This window comes from Protopterus annectens, chromosome 7.part1 (genome assembly GCF_019279795.1).
Source record: "Protopterus annectens isolate FY-2018-M chromosome 7.part1, PAN1.0, whole genome shotgun sequence".
Taxonomy (NCBI): Eukaryota; Metazoa; Chordata; order Ceratodontiformes; family Protopteridae; genus Protopterus; species Protopterus annectens.
In genome coordinates this window covers 256,386,003-256,404,077 of record NC_056740.1, presented here as the reverse complement: position 1 = coordinate 256,404,077, position 18,075 = coordinate 256,386,003, and the positions used below count along the sequence as shown (strand labels likewise).

Genomic DNA, 18,075 nt, shown 5'->3' with positions numbered 1-18,075 from the left:
GCTAGCGTTGTTGCCTCACAGCAGCAGGCTCTCCGGTTCGATTCTTGGCTGGAGTGCCTTCTGTGTGGAGTTTGCATGTCCTCCTAGTGGTCGTATGGGTTTCCTCCCAGTGCTCTGGTTTCCTCCCGCATTCCAAAGACATGCAGTAGGTGGATTGGACACACAGGTTGGCCGTAGGTACAAGTGTGTGTGTGCGAGTAAGTGGTACAAATCAACTACCACAGCAGGACTAGCCACCCGGTGGTACAAACCTTGGCTCAAGATGATTGTCACGGTTGAAGTGACAGCCCAACTCCATGTGCAAAATGGGAAAAAGAGATTGAGGATATATGGATGGATTGGTATGGTAGTCAAGAAAAGCTGTTTCTGTTTGCGGATATTTTATACATGACAAAACCAGAAAGGGACATTACAGTATTGTGGAACATTTTGAGACAGTTTCAGATCTTTTCAGGATACAAAATTAATGAAGCTAAAACAAAGCCAGTAGTGGTAAATTATGTACCCACACACAAATTGGTCCAGCAATATCCATATTTATGGGGACATGATAAAATCAAGTATTGAGGAGTATTGATTAAACATGATTCTGGTGTGGCAGTTGCACTAAAAAGATCATGCAAAAACTGAGAAAATGGAAGCTCTGTTACATGGATATGTTAGTAAGATGCAAGCAGTTAAAATGTTTTTAGTCGCTTTAGTCTTGTACACAGGTCAGGCATATTTTTATCAACCAAGGAGAAGTTGTGGATAGCAATTAATAAAGAGCTGAAGGATTTCATCTGGGAGGGGAAGACTGCAAGAGTCAAGTGGGATAAGCTGATTCTTCCAGTAGAACAAGGCGGATTGGGATTACCTACTTTGAAGGGGTATTTCAGAAAAACACAATTAAGGCTCCTATACATTGGACAAGCAGAAAACTGTAATTCAAAGTGGAAAGGGACGATGATGAAACAAGAGGGAAGCTCAGGGAATAAGGAGAGACTGGGATTTTGGATGCAGACGTCTAAGGAGAACAACAGTAATCATACAGAATATTGTATCCATAAAGTAACAAAGTATTCTAAGAATTAAGCCAAAACAGTAATGGAAAAATGAGATTCTGCCGATAAGGATGACTGCAGTTAGGGATACAGACAATAGGCAAGAGGTGGGGTGGAATTTATAGGACAAAAATGGGCAAAGACCTGAAGAATTGGGAACAAAAAAGTAGAGAGGGAAAGGTAATAGAATGGGAAGATGCCAATAATTTATTTTTACTGTAGGTTAAGAGATTGAATTCCCTATCAAGAGTTATATCAAGGAGTATAGACATAGAGAAAGAAATAAGGGGTTCCTGGTAGTGTTTTAGAAGAATGTAGAACAAAAGCTGCCATTAATAAAGGAATGATTAGTAGACCATATAAAATATGGCATGATAACTATAAGAATCGATCAGAGGAGGTTAGAAAGGATTGTTTAGGAAGAGAGTGGATAAGCAATTCATAAAGAAACCATGGAGGGATATATGTATGTCTCCCAAATATGCAACAAAATGTAGAAGATTTAGGATTTTGCTTGGAAATGTTTGCATAGATATTTTTATATCCCAAGGTAGACTCCAAAGAATTTTTCTTCAGATAGGCAGCAAATGTTGGAGGTGTGATGGGAAAGAAAGAGGTAATTCTGAACATATTTTCTGGGAGTGTGGTGAGTTGGCAGACTTTAAAGATTCCCTGCAGACTGCTCTGTCAGAGATGCTGGTTGACCAAATTGGTATAATTAAGGAAGTTATTTTTCTGAGCTATGATACAGAATTGGAATTGCCTAGAACATAGTAAGGCCTTGTTGAGTCTTATTATGATGGCTGGCAAAAAGCAATTACTAGAAAATGGAAATCATTCTAAAGCAACTGTACTAGAAGTAGTGAATATAGTAACTAGAAAATGGAATTCAGAGTCTAAAGCAACTGTCCTAGAAGTAGTGAATATAGTAACAGAGAGAAAACAACTGGAAATGGGATCTTTAGAAAAGGGTGGGAGCATATTACATAGGAAAAAATGGGAATTGTGGGAACAATAAATACAGGGAATGAATGAGGTTTAAAAGAAGGCAAGACTTGGATGAGCTATGTAATGTTTGATTGGGTAGATTATAAGTGATGCATAATGTTTGCAACTAGGATTATGTCAATACGGTTTGTGATGTAAAATGCTTGCAACTAGGATTGTGTCAATATGTTTTGTTTTAATTTATATAAATATATGATTACGTGTGTAATAAGTGATAATTTAGTAACTATGTTTCTTTGAAAAAAAATCCTCTGACATAAGCTCATCCATTGAAAGTAATGGTTGAACATGAGCTTTTGGCCAAGTTTATTACTGCTGTTGGCAGTAAGGATTTATGCAACTAAGCAGTTCTTTGAATTGTTCGGCTACTTAAAGCACTTACTACAGGCATTTCTGGTAGAAGAGCACATGGCTGATTACGTATTCTGCTTCCCCCAAATGCCTCATTATCATTTGCGGTAGTCCACAGAGACGGCCCATTGCGGTGAAGCACCTCTTTGAGGTAAGCATGGCAGTAGAGCTAGCTAAGAATCAGAAATGGCTACCGTCAATGACAAAAGGACTTAATGGTGGTAACTGTCTTGAGTGCCGACCTAAATATTTCTAAAATTTCCAGTTTCTGTAGTCATTTATTATAGTACTTTATTACAAGGGACTTTAAAATAGATGAAATGTCTTTTCTTGGGACTTCTGCCATTATTTTTCTTCATAAATGTAACAAAGATAAACTTAACCTCATACTAGAACATCTGCTTCTGTATCAGTTGCCAAAGATCTGCTGGAAAGTGTAGCTGTACTCTTGCTCCCTGAAGCAGACTCGCCTATTTAATTTGGTTGCTGTTGTCAAAAAAAAAAAAAAAGCTCTAAAATTTCTGAAAGCAGCAGGATTAAAATGCAATTAATTGAATTTTAGGGTATCATATAGTGTAATAGTTGAAGAAAATAATGGCTTGACAGAGCACTAGTAGACTTTAAGACATTTGGAAAAATAAAAATGCAGCTCTGGCTACTCAAATGCATCATAAAGCTCTTAACACACTTGTCAAACTAACATGACATCTCATGTTTGAGGAGCAGATGGTATCATTAAAGTCTCCACCTGGGCCTATTTGAGTTTTTCTCCCGTTATACCTGGAATTTGGCCATCAGCAGAACTTCCTCCTCCTGTAGGCCTTCTACATCCCCTCAAAGTAGAATGCCTTGACAGATCTGCTGAACAGATTGTTCCTTCAACTAGCTCAGATGGAAATTGAATTTACATGTGTTCCACAGTATGATTGTGTTGTGAGAACTCCTTAGATATTTCACCTGTGCTGTATTAAGAAATTCTGCCTTAAGCATGTCCTGCTTGATGTCCAGTACAAATACCCATTCCCTGTTTGGAGGAGTGATTAATCACATCTAATTTTTCAAGTAGAAATAGTGTTTCACGGTCTTCACTGTTGTGGGAACGTGTACAGGTCAGCTGCAGATAAACCTTTCAGTTATCTGACAACTGTCAATTGAGTGTTTTCAGCATTTATTCTTCATGGTCAAGTATGAAGTCCGAGGTAATATCAGACTTAAAAGAAAATGAGTTGTGAAGCCAGAGGAGAAGGCCAGACTAAATGAAACCATATATACTCTTATTTTTTTTCTTTCATTTCTCTCTGTTTATCTGATGTGTGTTCTTCTTGTGTGTCACCTCTGATAAGCCATCTAAGCTTTTGCCCTCTTCCAGGCTTTCTGCCTTCAGATAAGGATAGTAGGACAATAGACAGGATTGGTAAGAAGCTTTTTACACTGCTTCTACTTTGGCCTTTCTGGCCATCAATTACCAAACCCATATGATTAGATATGGCCTGGTTTTGATTGCCCAGGCTTGTCAGGTTATTTCTGATCTCCCTGAATCTGAAGATAAGTCTTCTGCTTTATCTGTTTTTAGTTCTACCTCTCAAGTGGCTCGCCACTCTGTCATTGCAGCTGTGATACTAGTGATGCCTCTTCCAGAGCTGTTGCCTTTGGATCTGTCATTAGGTGTTACTCTTCATCTCGTCTACAGTCTTTACCTGAGGACTGTTAAGGCCAGGTTGCTGGCTGTTCCTTTGGATAGTAACATCTTTTTGGGACTGCCGCTGATGATATGTTTGTCTGTTCAAGAAAAAGATAAGATTTTGCAGGACCTTAAACATATTTTTGTATTTTCTCTCTCAAGTTCCAGAGGAATTATCCTTCTTGGGCTGATTTTGTTCATAGGCAGTCTCATCAAGCCACTGATGGCAGGAAGAATGTGAGGCAAGCTCCTCCTACTAAGTCTTCTCAGGCTTCTGTGGCCCAGAAGCCTCTTTTGTCTGACAGGCCTGCTTCTCCTTGACATCTTGCACCCCCTACCCTTTGGCCAGGTTCCCTTGTTCCTTAGGTTGTCCCTCTGTCTTCCAAACTCATCACCTTGGATTCTTGGGTTCTAGCTATCATCCATCAGGGTTACTTCATGGTGGGGAGTGTGGAAGTCTCCCCCTCTTTTTCAAGGATTCCCCAACTTCCTGTTGAACAACTTCCTCATTTCTCAGAAGTTCATAGGTCCCAAGTGGACCAGGGATATATTCAGCCTGTCCCTCCTTCCCAAGTAAGAAATTGATTTCACTCCAGGATGATCCTGGTTCCTCGAAAGGAGGGCACTTGGAGACCTATTCTGGAACTCTCCTTACTCAATAGCTTTCTCAAGGTTCCTTTTTTGGGGGGGGATGCTTACTCTTCAAACCCTGTTTCCTCTTTTAATACCCCAAGCTTTCTGGTGTCCTTGGATCTGAAGGATGCCTACCTTCATATTCCTATTCACCCTTTTTTCAGGAAGTTTTTACATTTCTGTTTCTTCCTCTCATTTTTAGTTCTCTGCTTTGCCCTTTGGGCTCTCTACTGCCCCAAGAGTATTCACAAAATGCCTAATTGCTTTATGCAGGCTCCAAGTCATTCAGATTTTTCCTTATATAGATGACCTGTTGCTTCAGGTGCCTTCTCCCAGTTGCCTGTTACAAGAGGAGTTCACCGTATCTCTCCTTCAAAGTCTGGGGTTCACTAACAACTTCCAAAAGTCTGTCCTGGTTGCTTCTTAGGATCATGTATATCTTGGTTGCAGGAATTCAGAAAGTGCCAGTGTTGGCCTGATTTCCACCTTCAAAAGTTCTGTCCTTAACCACTTTCTTTCAGTCTGTTCTTCCTCTGCCTACTATTCCAACCAGAGTGTTTCTTTGAGCCCTAGGATTCACAGCGTTTTCTTTTTCAGTGCTTCCTCTTGCCAGACTGCCCACGCGGAAAGCTTCAGTGGTACCTCAGGTCAATTTGTTTTCAGCTTTGCCACCCTCTGGATTTGAGTGCCTGTCCTTCCTTGTCTGAAGCAGGAATTTGAGTGGTGAATTTAGCAACTTACCCTCAACCCAGGCTTGCCTTTTCATCTACCAGTTTCTTCTCAAGAACTGTACGCCAATACTTCAGACATGGGGTAGGGGCTTTCTGTGGTTACCTAAAAAGTTCAAGGTCTTTGCCCTCCCTCCCCCCCCCCTTCATGAGTCACACCATATCAACATCAAGGAGTTGAGAGCCCTGATTAGGGCCCTTCACCCTTTTCTCCCCGTGCTTTCATCAGGCTCTCTGAAAATTTACACAGACAACACCACAATGATTTGGTATGTTGTCAAGCAGGAGGCCACAAAGTCTTAACCTTTTCTGCAGGTTGGCTCTTCAGGCTTGGAATCTGGCGTTCAGTTATCTAGTGGCAGACACTTTGAGGAGGTCCAAAACAGGCTCACGAATAGATGGTTCACAGAGATGCGTTTCTGGGCATAGTCCATCGGTAGGATATTCCTCAGGTAGATCTTTTTGCCTCCACTCTGAACAGGCAGCTCTCTCTCTCTTCTGTTCCAGAGTGCCATGCCATCTGGCTTGGAAAACAGATGCCCTTTCTTTCCTTTGGAAGAGGATGTTTCTTTCCCATTCCCCTGCTTCCACAAGTCAAGTAGAAGATTCGGCTGGACTCCCCAAAAATCTTGTTACTGAATCCCTTTTGGCCAAGACTGCACTGGTTCAGTCTTAATGCATCTGGCCAGGAGCAATCACCACAAGTTACCTCACCGGTTCGACAGCCTCACACAGGAAAAGGGGTCACTCATAGGTAGGTACTAGGCTATTGGCCTTAGGGCCTATATAAGCCTAGCCAAACGGTACCCTGGCTTTCGCCAACCAAGAAAATTATTTTCCTGTGCCCCTGTTGAGCAGAGCCACAGAAGTGATCCCCGGGGTAAATTTCCTATCTCTTATCCAATCATCAAGATTTTTCTTGAAGAGTGCAAATGAGCTTTGTTTGATGTAGATAGGTAGTTTGTTCCAGAGTATGGGAAGTCTCTGGGGCAGGAATCTATCCCGCCAGCATGATGTCCTTCAAGGATGCATCTGCAGTCTTTACAAATGGGTTGTCCTGTCGTCAGGCAGCCCTTCGGTCGGCCGGATTCCAAAGTCTGGGTCTGGCCTCGGCTGGTGTCGCACTTCACCCGACGTCATAGCTGCAGTTCTTCGGGTATAAAGGCATCAGCCGACGCCATTTTCCTCAGTCTTTCTTGCCGCGTGGCCAAGCAGAAGCTGTTCGCAAGTGCTGGTCGGTCAGATCCAGAGATTACTACTACCGAATACTACTTGAAGACTTCTAAAAGCTAAGTACCCGTTGGGGACTCTTTCTTGCCTCAGCCGATGTCAGAAAAGTGAATAACTGTTTAACTTGTGGGAAACAAATACCTCATAAAGATTTCCACTCTTACTGCTTACCTTGTTTAGGCCCAGACCACGACGTAGCAGCTTGTTTAGCCTGTGCTTCTTTCAACCGATGGGCGCTTAGACGTCGGTCGGAGTTTGCTGAACAGTTTTTCGGCTCAGATTTTGCGTACATAATGCCGTCGGATCCTCCGACTTCACAAGTTATTAAGAAACGCAAAGAAAAGGACCGACACTCGCGGTCCGCGGTTTCGGCCGAAACTGCAGTTAAGCAAACCGCGAGTGTCTCGGTTTCGGCCGAAACCGAGCAAACGGTTCTATCTTCAGACGAATCCATGACTACTACCGAGGCCCCTTCTAACCTGGTTGAATCGGCCTCTGAAATTCAGCCTGCTACTGTGGTTTCACAAGAATTATCGGACACCATCCCTTTGGATGTTTCAACCCCTGCACGTGGTGCTGCTAGGCCGCCTGCCGCCATGTCCATAAAGGCCTTTGCCAGGGCTAAAGCAGCCAAAACATCTAAATCTGTGCCTGTTAAGCCCCCCTCTCACAGGCCCAGTTCCAGTTCCCAAATGCTCACTCTGGCAGAGGATCTCATCTCTTTAATAAGGGGATCCCAATCTCATCCAGACAGGGCCTCTCAACCTCCTCCAGAAAAGAGACCTAGAGCAGAGCCCCCTGAGCCAGTGTCCTCAGATGATTCTTCTGATGATACAGACAATACAGACCATCCAGAGGCTCCTTTTTCTACTTATGAAGACTCCGATGCTGAGGAATCGATTCCTTCTGCCTCTCCACCAGAGGAATTTTCCTTTGGGGAAACCTTACATGCCATGAGAGAGCAATTCCAATGGCAGGGACAAGATTTCTCAGATTCAAGGAAAAGGCTTAGGACCTTTTTGCATTTTCCACAACATAGGCCTTTAGCTATACCTCCAGTTCTCCCTGTTGTAGATGATGCATTTAATGATGCTTGCACTGCTCCTGATACTTTGCCTCCAGCCCCTGCTAAGCCCGATAGGTTCTACAGGGTCCCGGACACACATCATCATTTATACAAGGCTCCTTTTGCAGATCCCGAGACTATCTCCCAGGGGCCTAAAGCAGTAGCTTCGACCTCAGTTAAAAACCCTCTCCCTTCTGAAAGGGAATCCAGGTTCTTAGAGAGATGGGGTAAAAAAGTGTACACCTCTGCTACTCTCTCAGCTAGGGCATTGAACTGTCAGTTTCATATGATCCAATACCAGGAGTTTATGCTTGATCAGTTAACTAAGAAATTGTCCTCTGATGATTGTTTAGATAAGAAATATGTTCTAGAAATGGTGCATAACATTCAGCAGGTTAGTAACCATTCTTTAAAATGTGGCTATGATGCACTGGAGGCTTCCTTTAGATCAGCCATGACTGGCACAGTTATAAGAAGGCATGCATGGTTGAAAGAACAGGTCTTGCCGGATCATGTTAAAGCAAAACTATTAGATGCTCCTATGGATAAGGTCAGATGTAATGGGATCCTATCTCGCCTACATTCACAACATATGGGTTCGGAGCCGATCCATCGGCTCCGACTCGGCAACTAATACACTAGCACGAAGTCTCTCATTGGCTGGGCTACTCCCTATCCCAGGATGCACTACACCTGCTTCCCCAGATCTCGTTTGCCGCTTAACAAGCTGGACGTGGTCTCGACTTGGCTGGAGCTAAGTGGTTATTTTTACCTTATTGGTCCTTGACCTAGGGAATTTTTGTCCATATTAACCAAACAGCTGTTTTAACAGCTATTTCTTGCTATTTCTGATTGTTTTTTTGTTGAGTGCTTGTTTCCAGAAATTTAATTTGTTCAGTCGGGCAAGGCCCGTTTAAGTTAGAGGGCCTTTGCCCTACCTTTGAGTGCTAATTGTTTTTTATTAACTTTTGGTTAGTTGTTTTTCGGGCAAAGCCCGTTTAAATTAGAGGGCTTTGGGCTGTTTAACTGGTTTAAATTGTTGTGAGGTAAACTTTCACCAGTACTCGCGCCAGTGTGTCTCGTGCTTTTCAGTTGGCGCTTTTTGTGTATAGTGCTATACTTGTTGTGGTAGAGTAGTATTTCCTTAGAGTTTGTACTTGTTGTGGCCTGTATCATGTCTAAGGAACAAAAGTCAGGTTTTAAAAAATGCACTCGGTGCAAATATAAAATGTCCATTACAGACAGTCATTCAGTATGTGTTTATTGTTTGGGGCCGAAACATCTGCAAGAGACTTGTAGCGTCTGTCATGCGTTCTCATCTAGAGTTCTTCAAGAACGCAAGAACAAATTAATATTGAAAGGGCTTATCAAGCCTTCTTTTGAGGAAGCCTTAGATCTTCCTGTTGCTTCCAAAAAGAAAAGATCGTCGGGTCCGACAAGTCCGGCGGGGCCGGCTTCTAAAAAAACAAAAATGACCCCTTCTTCCTCGGCTCCACTGACTTGGGCGAGGGTCGAGTCTGCCTCGATACCTCCTACTTGGCTCCATTGCCTTCGAAGCCGCAAGTTGGAGTATCGAGAGGTGAATCACCTCCATCGGTTCCAATGGCTTCGGAGCCGGTGGAAGTGTGCAGCTCAGACTCTTCCCCCTCGGCTCCGAAGAAGGCTCCTTCGGTGCCGATGGTGGTCCATGCGGTGGTGGAGTCGGCGCCGATAGCATTGGAGCCGTTTCGGAGCCGGTCCCCTTCTCTCGGGCGAGAGGAAAGTCTTCTCGATTGTCTACCTCCTCTAAATCATCGAGACTTTCAGATTCGGACCTGGATAGGGTTTTACAGAGGCTATTCCAATCTCCAGTGTTTACTAAATTGGTCTTGGCTCCAGCACAGTTAGCTTCGGAGCCGATCCCCCCTCCAACACATTCGATTCCTCCTCCAACCTCCTCGGAGCCGTTGGAGTCGGTGGTGGTGGAGCAAAGCGGAGCCATACGGTCGGAGCAGAGACCCCTTCGAGGTCTCTCTGTTCCGACTGTGCTTCCTACCCTGTCCTCCGGTTCAGGGTTTGGTACTGCGACCTCTTCAGCCGGGCCCGAGGGGAACACTTTGGGACTGGGTGCTTCGGTGCCTAGTCTTCCTCTCGGAGCATCGGCTGCTGAAATTTCCAGTGCCATCGTGGCCTCTAGACCAGTGACCTCCTTGGATTCTGGAGGTCCGGCCTTTGAGGCCATGAGGAGCGCGCTGGCCATGCCTTTGCCGGTTCAGCAAGATTCTACCTCACCGTCCCTAGATTTGGAGACTGGTGCCTCTGTTGTGTTGCAGCCCCCCGGCAGCGGGGCCCCAGGGCCTGAGGATACCCCCATCGGGGGTTCCCTTCTTCCGGGTGGTCCGTCCGAAACTGCTTCGGACAAACCCCCACGGAAGAAATTGTGTAAGAGGAAGCACGTAGACTCCCAAGATGAGTCTGTTACATCGGATACTGACCTCGATGACGCAGAAGGGTCCCCCAAATCATCTTCGGATGATATCTCCTTCTCAGATATCTTGGAGATTGAGACAGAGAGGTGACTGGCAAGCCAAAACCCCTTCAGCTGAGGAGTCAGTCTTCCTCAAGGCCTTTGGGGCCCAGCCTTCCGCCTCCTGGGTGTCTCCGCCCTTCGATGAACTCCTTGATTTGGTTTCTCGAAGGACGTGGGAACACCCTGATTCTGTGGAACCGGTGCCTGCGAGGCCCAATAAATTTTTGTCAGCCCCCCCCCCCCAGAAGGAGTTTCTCAAAAGGGTGTGTGCCTGTAGATGCTTTGGTGGTGGCTTCTGCCACACAGCAGGACGTGGCAGAGGCTTCGACGTCTATTCATCCTCCTAATAAGGATTCTAGGAGCATGGATAGATGCGGAAGCGTACCCTCTCTTCAGCGGCCTTTGCCTTACGGTCGCTGAACTACTTATGTCATTTTACGAGGCTCCAAAGGGATCTTCTCAAAGAGCTAAATGACTCTCTTGTTGGTAACCTACCTGAGGCGCTGGCCCCGACTGTTGGCGCACAGATGACTACCCTCTTTTCTATTGTTAACTCGTCCATGAGGCTCATTTCATATGCAGCCGAAGGGGCGAGTAGAGAGCGGAACAGGCGTTGCCCTCAGGAGACAAGCCTGGTTACGCTTGTGTTCATTCGCGGAGGCCTTCAAGTCTTCCTTCACCAACGCCCCCTTTGATGGGTCATCTTTGTTTGGACCCAAGGTGAAGGACACACTAACTCGGTGCGAGCAGGAGGGCAAGACTTTGACTGCCGTTGGGGCCCGATTTTCCGCTCCTTCTAGGCCTTACCCCAAGGCTGGGAGAGGAGGGAAAATGTGGTTTAGAAAATCTCAGAAGTCTTTCCCTACTCCACCCAGTGATTCCCCCCCAGAGGCAGGGGGGGGGGGATTTTGGAAGACGCCGCCCCAGAGGTGGCAGAGGCCCCCGTAACTCTGGAGACCGGGATTCCTTTCGTGGTTCTTCATACAACCAGCGTTCCTGAGTTGTTGCCCGACTGTCCAACTCGAGCCAGTCGGGGTCGCTGGCGCACCCACAAGCTTGGGAATCCATAACAAGCGATCAGTGGGTGCTTCGCGTTATTACCGGAGGATATATCATCCCCTTCAACAAACCCCCTTCTTTAAGGGAAATCCCGGACGTACCACCCAGTCAGCGGGATCAGGCAGCATTAGAGGTTTCAAAGCTGCTAGAAAAAGAGCCATCCAGCCTGTCCCCATCGACCAGATCGGATCAGGAACTTACTCAAAATTATTTTTGGTACCAAAAGACAGGGGACTTCAGGCCCATTTTGGACCTCAGTTCATTGAATCGTTTCAGTAAAGAAGTCCAAATTCGAATGGTCACTCTTCAATCTATTCTTCCTTTGCTGGAAAAGATGCATGGATGTGCTCCATAGATCTCCAGGACGCTTACTATCACATTCCCATAGCTCAAGAGTCCAGGAGACATTTACGCTTCGCCTCGAGTCAGTCATTTCAATTCCGAGCACTGCCCTTTGGTCTCACCACAGCCCCAGGGTGTTCACCAAGTGTCTGGCAGTGGTAACTGCTCACCTGAGAAGTCTGGGATTCCAGGTGTTTCCTTATCTAGACGACTGGCTCCTTACTGCCACCTCCGAGCATCTACTACTCCAAGCGCTCAGAGCCACGTTCACCTTGGGCGTTTCTTGGGGATCACGTTCAATTTGCAAAAATCTGTACTACAGCCATCTCAGCGTATTACTTTCATAGGCAGACTTAGACACAAAAAGAATGCGCGCCCTTTTACCGGCAGCAAGAATTCAGGTCTTACAAGATCAAGTCAAATCCTGTCTCCCCCTACAAAGAGCCCCGGCCCATCGGATCCTACAACTGTTGGGCTCGATGGCGTCGACCATACTTTTAGTTCCCTTGGCCAGACTTCACATGCGAATTTTACAATGGCTACTGTCGGTTCAATGGTCTTAATCAGGAACTTCCCTTGAACCACTTAATCATAATCATGGAAAGTTGCCGTCGAGATCTGCATTGGTGGCTTCTCCAATCAAATCTCAACCAGGGGCGACCCTTTATACCTCAACGTCCCGTTGCCACTGTGACTACGGATGCCTCCCAGGTAGGGTGGGGGGGTCATTACCTGGACAGGTCGGTCCAAGGCACATGGCAGATCCAGGAAACGCATTTGCATATCAATGTCCTGGAGATGAGAGCTGTACTATTGGTACTCCAAGCTCTCCATCACGCTCTCCCACAGGGCCCGATTACTATCCTATCCGACAGCATGTCAGTGGTGTGGTACATAAACAAGCAAAGTGGAACCAGGTCTTACCCACTATGCAGAGAAGCCATGAGACTTTGGCACTGGGCGGTAGCTACCAACCGCTTTCTAATGGCAACGCACATACCGGGGAAGTCCAATGTGATTGCGGACAGATTAAGCAGGACCATTCTTTTACCCCACGAGTGGTCCCTCAACCAGGGTATAGCTGCGAAAATCTTCGACAGATGGGGTCTTCCTTGCTGCGACCTGTTTGCCAGCCCTCACAATGCGAAATGCAGAGAGTTCTTCACACTGTTTCCTTCTCAGGGACAGATTCCCAGGGACGCTCTGACTCACATTTGGCCCCGGTCTTCTCGCCTTCCTCCGTTCCCCTCCTACCGAGGGTGATACAGAAGGCCAGTTACATGGAGAGCGAGGTGATTTTGATTGGCCGGCACTGGCCTCGTGAAGTTTGGTTGCCTTTCGTACAGAGGCATGCGAGAGAAGGTGCATGGTTTCTGGATCCGTGCCAGACCTGTTGACTCATCAGTCAGGACGGCTTCATCCGTCTCTCAGGTCCCTGAAGTTGGCAGCATGGTTACTCCACTTCCATCCTTAGTCCGAGACAATGCTCTTTCGCGGACGTGGTCCACATACTGTCTTCTTCTCATAAACCTTCCACCATCAAACTTTATTCCAGTAAATGGAAAAGGTTTGCCTTCTGGGCTCAAGAACTGGGTATAGATCCTCTCACTGCACCAGTATCGGAGGTTCTGAATTTTCTGGCCTCCCTTTTTCAGTCGGGCTCTTCAGTTTCTACCATTAAGGTTCAGTTAGCGGCGATCTCTAATTTTCATGCTTCATTTGAACCTTCATTGATGTCTCACAAACTTTGTAAGGCTTTCCTTAAAGGGGCTTGGCTCCTTAGGCCTCCTTTATCTCATCCTGTCCCCTTGGGATTTGAATATGGTTCTTGCTGCCCTAACTGCCCGTCCTTTCGAACCAGCTGCTACTTGTGATTTAAAATTTCTGTCTTGGAAAACTGCCTTTTTAGTAGCCATAACATCTGCTAGGCGAGTTTCAGAACTTCAAGCTCTTTGTTCTGATCCTCCCTATTTGATTTTTCACAAGCATAGAGTTTCATTGAAATTAAACCCTGCATTTATACCAAAAGTGGCCTCCTCTTTCTGTATGCAACAAACTATAGAACTCCCTGTCTTTTTCCCAGAATTCTCTAATAACGCAGAATATACTTTGCATCAATTGGACGTACATAGACAACTGCGTTTTTATTTGAATAGAACCGCTCAAACGTGGAAATCAAATCAATTGTTTGTTTCCTTTGCAGTGAACAAATTGGGTCAACCAGTAACAAAAACCTCCATATCTAAATGGATTAAAGATTGTATCATTTTTATTTATTCACAGGCTAACAAAGACCTTCCCTTTCCAGTCAAGGCTCATTCTACCAGGGCAATGGCTACTTCGTAGCTTTTCACTCCAAGTTATCAATAGATGATATTTGTGCTGCGGCAACCTGGACTTCTCCGCACACTTTCATTTCTCATTACAAATTGGATGTGGTTTCTCGAGGCAGAGCTTCCTTTGGTTCCACAGTTCTCAGGAGTGTGTTCCAATGAGCCACCGGGATGTAGGTGCTAGGGCGCTGTCCCATATGTTGTGAATGTAGAGATAGGATCCCATTACATCTTTTAGTTATGTACTTACCATAACCCGGATGTATGGGATCCATCTCGCTTACATTCATAAGTACCACCCTCCTTCCCCTTCCATTCGGATTTAGAGGAGCTGTAGTCTCTTTTTCTTGGAGATCTTTCTTGAAGAACTTTAGTTGGTTATAGTGACTACTAGTTGTTCTGTGTTTGCATGGGTGTATGAAAGCGAACAAACAAGATCTGGGGAAGCAGGTGTAGTGCATCCTGGGATAGGGAGTAGCCCAGCCAATGAGAGACTTCGTGCTAGTGTATTAGTTGCCGAGTCGGAGCCGATGGATCGGCTCCGAACCCATATGTTGTGAATGTAGGCGAGATGGATCCCATACATCCGAAGTTATGGTAAGTACATAACTAAAAGTTTATTTGGTTCTCCTGCTCAACAGGTACTGAAGAAAATGGAAGAGAAGGCAAAATCTGTACAAACAGTGAAAGATTTCTTACAGGTTCAGCCTCCAAGGTTTAGCAGGAACTGGCCTTCCAAAAATTGGTCCTTTCCAGACTCCTCTAAAACTCAGAGAGGCAGGAATAGGCGTTCAAGAGGCAGAAATCAATCCAGAGGAGGTGCCTGCAGGGGACGCCAGTGGCAAGGTAACAACCAGCGAGGCACAGACACAACTACTACCACTGCAACAGGACAATCACAGTGACTTGGCTCTGACACCGCCTACCAGGGAACAAATAGCAGCACCCTTAGGCGGAAAGTTAGCCTTATTTTCAAAAACTGGCACTACATCACAAGAGACAAGTGGATTTTGCAAACTATAGACCAAGGCTACAGGTTTCATTTCCATACTTTACCAGGAAAAAGAGGAATGCCAAACCTACCACCAAATCAAAAGACAGAAGCTCTAAAACAAATAGCTCAATTAGTAAAGATGAGAGCTGTGGAAAGGGTACCATCTATGGAACAAGGAAAGGGATTTGACTCCAGACTATTCCTGGTACCAAGAAAAGAGAAAAATTGGAGGCCTATTCTCGACCTGTCCGCTTTAAACACATTCATCATTGTTCCAAAATTCAAAATGCTGACCCTACAGCAACTTCTTCCCATGCTGGGCAAGGAGTATTGGCTGGTGACTCTAGATCTCAAGGAGGCATACCTGCACGTACCCATACGACCAAATTGCAGAAGATACCTCAGATTTCTTGCAGGATCAGAGCATTATCAATTCTCAGCATTGCCCTTTGGCTTATCTACTGCACCCAGAGTGTTCACGAAATGCCTGGCATCAGTAATCACTCACTGCAGGCTTCAGGGAATCCAAATATATCCATACCTGGACGACTGCCTGATACAAGCGGACAACAAAAACAAGCTAACAGAAGACTTACAAAGAGTCATTAGCTTACTGCAAGCCCTGGGATATACAGTCAATATAAAGAAATCAAGACTGATACCATCCCAAAGAATAACCTTCTTAGGTGCAGAATTGGACACAGTAAAACAGATGGCATTCCTAACTGCAGAAAAACAAGAACAACTTCCTCTCTACTTCTTGGCATTAACAAAGCAGAACAAACTAACAGCAAGGAAAGTACTGCAGGCCTTGGGCTTCATGGCATCCTGCATAATCCTGGTCCCTCATGCCAGACTGCATATGAGAAAGCTACAGTGGTACCTGAAGAATTTATGGTCTCAACACAGGCACAGCCTAGAAACCGAAATACCACTAATCCCATGCCTGAAACAAGAGTTCCTATGGTGGGCTCAGGCATGCCAGTCAAACCCAGGTTTGCCCTTCCACAGCATTCAACCAAGCCAAACCATCACAACGGACGCCTCAGACCTCGGTTGGGGGGCCCACATGCTGGACAAGTGCATACAAGGCTTATGGACTCCAGATCAGCTGCACCTGCACATAAATCAAAAGGAAATGCTGGCAGTCAAACTAACAATCCAGACCATTCCTCCAAGAAGGGCAGTTGATGATAAGGACAGACAACACCACAGTCATGTGGTACATCAACAAACAGGGAGGCACTCATTCATACCCTCTATGCCGGATGGCACTGGACCTATGGAATATGGCTCTGAGCTACAACATTCAGTTACAAGCAATTTTTGTACCGGGAAAAGAAAACATCCTAGCAGACATATTAAGCAGAACTACCTCTGATGCTCACGAATGGATGCTACACCCGGACATCTTCAAGGTCATCACAAAGAAATGGGGACTGCCACAAATAGACCTATTCGCATCCCCACTCAATCACCAGCTCAAGAAATTCTGCACAAGGACGTACCACCCACTTGCTTGGAAGGTGGACTCTCTATCCTTCAGTTGGAAAGGCCTGACAGCATATGCATTCCCACCTCTTCCTTTGATGCACAAGGTGCTATTGAAAATCAAAGAGGAACGTCCAAGGATCATTCTGATAGCTCCAGACTGGCCAAGACAACATTGGTACCCATTACTGAGGAGCATGTCTCGGGAGAAAAAGTGGACACTACCCCTGATTCCTTTGCTGTTAACTCAGAGGCGGCTACAACACCCTGCATCCAAACCTGAAAACTCTGCAGCTGACTGCCTGGAACATTACATAAGAGCAACTAACCCAGATTTATCCCAAAGGGTTAAAGACATTATCCTTGAGGCCCGCAGACCCTCAACAAGAAGGAACTATGCAGGAAAATGGAAAAGGTTTCTCATTTGGAGTACTGAAAGGGGAAAAGATGTGTCAAAGGTAGACATTGCCAACATCCTGGAGTATTTGGCAGAGCTTTTCCATACAGGCCTGTCCTTTTCCTCCATCAAGATACATGCATCAGCTATTTCTGCAGAATACAGCTTCGACCCCCCTGTCTTCTCGCATCCACTACTCAGGCAGTTTCTGAGAGGAATTAAAAATGTAAAACCTCCTAGGAAACCACCATTACCAGCATGGGACTTGAACTTTGTGCTAGAAAAATTGACACTCCCCCCTTTCGAACCAGCAGCAACAGCAGATTTTCAACACCTATCCTGGAAAACTGCTTTTCTGCTGGCAATTACCTCAGCAAGAAAGGTTTCTGAGCTACAGGCTTTAATGGCAGTACAACCCTTCCTAATCTTCCATCAAGATAGTGTCCATGAGAACAAATCCTACATTTATGCCTAAGGTGGTATCCAGAGTGTCTTTAAACCAGGCTATCCACCTACCTACCTTCTTCCCCAATCCACAGAACAGGGGGGAAAGACTGCTGCATACTTTGGATGTACATAGACAGTTGCGCTACTACCTGGACAGAACCAAGGGCAATAGAAAAACTGACCAGCTTCTGGTAGCATATGCAACAGGAAGGGAAGGAAAAGCAATTTCAAAACAGACAATCTCCAAGTGGATAGGAAATTGCATCAGATTCTGTTACTCCTACCATGGAAAGCAAACTCCACAGAATATAAGGCCTCATTCTACAAGGGCTACAGCCACTACCACAGCTTTCTTACGAGGAGTGGCTACCAAGGACATTATAGAGGCTGCTACTTGGACCTCCGTGCATACATTTGCCAAGCATTATAACTTACCTTTATACTCCAGATCCCGAGCAGGGTTTGCCACTGCTGATGTTCTTCGTTCCACATTGCTGCAGTCCTTACTATTGGGGTCCGGCTGTCCCAGTCGCCGAATACCAGAGAGTATGGCTGGCGTCAGGGTCAGGGCGACCGACGACACGTCATCAGCCAGGGGCGCACGCGCATATGCGACGCCATATCCTTCCCCTTTTGTTTCCGATGCAGAAGCAGTTTGCAGAGTGCAGGTTGCGGTTGAAACGTTCTGAAAAACCGGGATTTCAAACAGAGTTTCAATCAGAGTATCAGAGGTGCACGTTTTTTTTACATTTTTTTTTATTTT

At 45.6% G+C, this 18,075-nt stretch overlaps 1 protein-coding gene across 2 annotated transcripts in view; it reads left to right on the top strand.

Moving 5' to 3' along the window:
• The window catches only part of MTMR10 (myotubularin related protein 10), a 1,193,387-nt gene that overhangs the window by 1,159,926 nt on the left and 15,386 nt on the right, over positions 1-18,075 (top strand). The gene's annotated exons all lie outside the window — the stretch shown is intronic.